Source organism: Tenrec ecaudatus, chromosome 2 (assembly GCF_050624435.1).
Source record: "Tenrec ecaudatus isolate mTenEca1 chromosome 2, mTenEca1.hap1, whole genome shotgun sequence".
In the NCBI taxonomy this organism is placed as follows: domain Eukaryota; kingdom Metazoa; phylum Chordata; class Mammalia; order Afrosoricida; family Tenrecidae; genus Tenrec; species Tenrec ecaudatus.
In genome coordinates, this window is record NC_134531.1 from 250,744,107 (window position 1) to 250,749,946 (window position 5,840).

The window sequence follows — 5,840 nt, forward strand, 5'->3', positions numbered from 1 at the left end:
CTTTGTCTTTTTTGGGTGCATATTATTATCTCTGCAGATCTATCCAGATAAAATAGGCTGGATGAACAGTCTGGATGAGAAAACAATGGGACCAATGGTTGTGGGGGCACATAGGAGGAGGGGAGGTGGGGAAAAGGGGTGGTGCTGACAACCCAGGGACAAGGGAGCAACAAGTGATCCAAAATTAGTGGCAAGGAGGGTGTGAGAGACCTGCTAGGGATTCAGCAGGGGCAATGTAACCAAGAGAAACTACTGAAACCCAAATGAAGCCAGAGCATGATAGTGGGACAAGAGGAAAGTAAAGGGAAATATAAGAAATAACTAAGAGGCAAATGGCATTTATAGAGGTCCAAATATAGGCATGAACATATGTAAATATATTTATATAGGATGGTTGTGAAATAGAGCTCCATGCATATATTTATAGGTTTAGTATTAAGGCAGCAGATGGACATTGGACCTCCACTCAAGTACTTACTAAATGCAAGAACACTTTGTTCCATTAAATTGTCATTCCGTGATACACACCTTCCCAACAGGATTGCTGGAAATAAATGTGTACATAAGCAAATGTGGTGAAGAAAGTTAATGGTGCCTGGCTATCAAAAGATATAGTGTCTGAGGTCTTAAAGGCTTGCAGGTAAACAAGCAGCTATCTAGCTTAGAAGCAACAAAACCCATATGGAAGAAGCACACCAGCCTGTGTGACCACAGGTGTAGAAGAGACCAGGTATCAGGCATCAAAGAACAAAAAATCATATCAGTGGGTGCCCACCTTCCCAATATGATCACTGAAGACAAATAGGTGCATAAGCAAATGTGGTGAAGAAAGCTGATGGTACCTAGCTATCAAAAGATATAGCATCTGGGATCTAAAAGGCTTGAAGGTAAACAAGCAGCCATCTAGCTCAGAAGCAACAAAGCCCACATGGAAGAAGCACACCAGCCTGTGTGATCACGACGTGTCAAAGGGACCAGGTATCAGGCATCCAAGAACTAAAAATCATAACATTGTGAGTGAGGGTGAGTGCAGAGTGAAGACCCAAAGCCCATCTGTAGGCAATTGGATAACCCCTTACAGAAGGGTCGTGGGGAAGAGATGAGCCAATCAGGGTGCAGGGTAGCAACAATGAAACATACAACTTTCCTCTATTTCTTAAAAATGCTTCCTCCCCCACCCCACCCCTACTATCATGATCCCAATTCTACCTTATAAACCTGGCTACACCAGAGGCTGTACACTGGTACAGATAGAAACTGGAAACATAGGGAATCCAGTACAGATGATCGCCTCAGGACCAGTGCTGAGAGTGGCGATACCAAGAGGGTAGAGGGAAGGTGGGGTGGAAAGGGGGAACCAATTACAGGCATCTACATATAACCTTCTGCCTGGGGGATAGACAACAGAAAAGTGGGTGAAGGGAGACATTGGACAGTGTAAGATAGTCAAAATACTAATAATTCATAAATAATCAAGGGCTCAGGAGGGAGGGGAAGCGGGGAGGGAGAGGGAAATATGAGGAGCTGATATCAAGGGCTCAAGTAGAAAGCAAATGTTTGAGAATGATTACGGCAACAAATGTACAAATGTGCTTGACACAATGGATGGATTGTGATGAGTTGTACGATCCCCCAATTAAATGATTAAAAAAAAGAATATTTCCCCTGAAATGTAAATGAATTCTGTGTCAACTTTTCATTTGGAAATCACTATTGTTGCAGATAGATTATAATGAAATTTACTGTTGCTGTATCTTTTTAAAAATCGTTTTATTTTGTATTATTTTTACATAAAAATAGTTTTATTGGAACATAACCCATATATCATTGCCATTCAATAGTTAAGCAAATCAAGAAGAATTGTATGATCATCACCACAAGCAATTGTAGAGCGTTTTCTTCTTTCTTGCCCTCCTTGTTATTAGCTCCCCATTTCTCTCTAAGCCCCTACCAGACCCTCAGCAAGCCATTTGTCCAGTGACTACCTCTATAGATGCACCAATTCTAGATTCCACCTGCCCAGACACATACAAAAACAAGAACCAAAGAGACAAAAAGAACAATGACAAAATAAAATAGAGAAAAACCTTAATTGAGAAGAAAGCAGATGGGGGAGGGAGGGGAAAAAAGGAGCTGATACCAAGGGCTCAAGTAGAAAGAAAATGTTTTGAAAATGATGATGGCGACATATGTGCAAATGTGCTTGATACAATGGATATATGGATTGTTATAAGAGCCCCCAATAAAATGATTTATTTTTAAAAAGAATAAAGAAAGAAAAGAAAGAAGAATAAAGCTCACAGAAGGGTCACAAGGAATGGACGAGCCAGCCAGGGTGCTGTATAGTACAGACAAAACACAACATTCCTTGAGTTCTTTAATGTTTCTTCTGCCACCTCCCCTCCCCACTCTCATGACGCAAGTTCTACCTTACAAATCTGGCTAGATCAGAGCATGTACACTGATGCAGATAAGAGCTCTCAACACACGGAATCCAGGGCAGATAATCCCCTGTTGAACAATAATGGGAGTAGTGCTGCCATAAGGGTAGGGGGAAAGTGGAGGGAGAAGGGGAAGAAAGAGAGAATGGATTCCAATGATTGATGCATAACTAAATCCCTCTCTTCCCCTGAGGGACACAACAGAAACATGGGTGATGGAAAACAGTGGATGTTGGTAGATATGGAAAGAATAATAATTCTAATTTATCAAGAATTTATGAGAGTGGAAGGGTGGGGGAAGGAGAGGAAAAAAAGAGAGGGGCGGGAAATAACTGATATCAAGGGCTCAAACAGAAAGAACATGTTTTGAAAGTGATGATGACAACATATGTACAAATGTGTTTGATACAATTGATGTATGGATTGTTATAAGAGCTGTAAGAGCCCCCAATTAAATGATTTCTTTTTTAAAAAAGAAAGCAGAAAATATTTAAAAATACAACTTTAAAATGAGCCAAAGGGAGATTAAATGATAAGGTGTGGAATTTTAGCCTACCCACACTCCCCATGATCCACTTTTATTGTACTCTGCATGATAGCCGAGTCTGTGTGCAAAGGAGAGTCACTGGAAGCTTACTCCACGTGTATTTCCCCTTCACACTAAAAACACACAGCCAACCAAATACCCGATACAACTTGAAAATAAGTCAAAAGGGAGGTCAAATAAAAGACCACATTTTAGCTTAACTTGATCTACTACAATAATCTCTACAACACTGCCTGTTTAATAATCAGAGGCTTAATCTAGGTGTGGACCCTGCACATGCATTTCGGGCTCCCACTGTCATCTATAGCCTTCTTCAAAATGGGTGTTCAAATTTAAGCTGTGATACCATTCCCTCACTCAGATCTGGATTATACTATTGGCTATTTTAGGGTCACCCAGACTGCTGTGCTTCTTACATGTAGACGTAGCTGATGCCTTGCTTAGATGGCTGCTTGTTTGAAGACCAGTCTTTAATACCCCAGACGCATTCTTTCTGATAGCTGGGCATCATCTAGTTTCTTCACCACACTTTGCTATATAGCAACTATATCTTCAGTGATCTTTTCATGAGAGCAAATATTAAGCAGGGTCATTTAATAAGAACTAAGTATTCTTATATTGGGGCTAGAATTATGTTCAAGCCCAGCGTCCATCCATATATTCATGATATATATAATCTGCTTCACCTTAGAAATAGCATTGTCATTTCATGTTAGAGAATGTTATCAGTCATCTCTGCAGGGCATAAAGCAATTCTGTTGATAGTGTCATGAATCTTGCCAATGATATAGAATGTAGAGCACAGCTGAGAAAAGATTAGGCACCTATAAACTGGCTATGAACTGCAATACATGAATTATTGACTTATACAGATTGACCTCCTAAGTGACTTGACACTACTTCCCCAAACAATGTGGGTTGGCAATCAGGCAAGTTTTCAATAATCATATTCATAGAATATTACTGAATAACCATATTCAATACTATTCAATTAATGAATATGGTTATTCAGCAATATTCATTGACAGTGGCAGAACGAGGCTGGCCAGATTAATACATATCTTCATACATAAAAAAGGAGGGCATTAGAATGGTAAGTATATATGGCAGTCCCAGCGCACCGTTCACCGGGCACCCTCAAAGCAAGCGATCCGAGCCAAAGTGCCAGTTCTATATCATTGATATAAAAGCCACCTGCTTCTCACACTCTGAAGTTTCAGACTTAAGTCCAAGGGCTACAGGTGAAATTGAGGTAGAGCCCTGTTCACTTCGTGGGTTTTCTGCATCAAGTCCTTTCCATGTGGCTTTTGAAGGATGCTGTGTGCCTCATAAAAACAGGGTCTATTGTTCCAGTTGTCTATAGTACATGCACAGGGTCGCCAATGGCTGGAGAGAAATTAGGTCAGCAGTGGCTAATAAGGAACACGGTACCAGACATATCCTCCCCTTGGGCTCTTTATAAGTATTGTTGAGCTCTTTTTTTTCTTTTTCAAGCATTTTATTAGGGACTCATACAACTCTTATCACAAGCCATACATACATCAATTGTGTAAAGCACATCTGTACATTCTTTGCCCTCATCATTTTCAAAGCATTTGCTCTCCACTTAAGCTCTTTGCATCAGGTCCTCTTTTTTTCCCTCCCTCTCCACTCCCCCCTCCCTCATAATCCCTTGATAACTTATAAATTATTTTGTCATATCTTGCCTTGTCCGACGACATTTTTTTTTCTTGATGGGAGGTTGATCCTCAACATTTTTCTACCAATAGAAATGTACGTGTGCTCTTTGAGACCTGCATGCTCCCCTCCAACCCTCTTGACTTGAAACTCCAGTAAGTTTTGCTAATCACCCAGGTAGGAATGTCTATTGATTTGGGGTGACCTTAGCACAGTTTTGTAAGGCAGCAACCAAATGGTCATTTCTATCTTCCCCCAATCTTGAAAAGCTGATGCAAGCTGAAGTGAGGTTTCCTCTCTCACAGTAGTTGTTAATATGTACATGTAGAGGGGGTAATGTCTGCTTCATGGGCCATTACTATAATCTTTGATGAAAGGATTTATTAAATAAAATTGATGTCCTGGGATAAGTTAAAGAGGATAGCTTAAAGTCACTTAATTGTTTTTGTCTGCAAATGATACTATTACTTTCCAGCCAGACTTTTCCCTCTGCCATATTACTATAGGCCACCAGACCCCTCTCCAGTTCAGGGACCCACCTGCCATCTTCCTGCCAAAAGCACGTCTGATGCGCAGGCATCTCCCACTATCAGGTCAAGTTTGAGATATCAACAAACTAACCAGTTATCTCCCTCCTTTCCTTGCCTGGAATGGCTCTGCTTGCCCCCTACATCCATGGTGGACTGTCACACTATTCCTGTCTTCCAACTTCATTAATGGGTGAAAACCAACTTTGATTCATAGTGCTTCTCATCCTTCTAAGACCACCCTGGCAGTGTCCTCAAGTTCAGTTCAGTTTTTCTGTTGCTCTCTTCATTTTTTCCCATTCTTCTCTATTTTGGTTCCAACTTCCTGACATAGCTTTATTGTTATGAAATCCTTAAACCCTGACACAACACCCAAACTGACCCTTACTTGTGAGATGGGCAGGGCCCTGTATCATTAACCCACCCTCTGGATTCTCTGGCGATACTGTATCTTTTCTTCTTCAATATTGTCTTCATAACCCAAAGCCTGTTGCTGTCTAGTAGGTTTCGACTCACAGTGGCCCTTTGCGCCAGAGCAGACCTGCCCCACAGGTTTCCAATGTAATCTTTTTTACATTTTCTATTTCCTTTTTTAAAAGAAGTTATTTTTATTGGGGGCTCTTATTACAATCCATCCATACATCCATT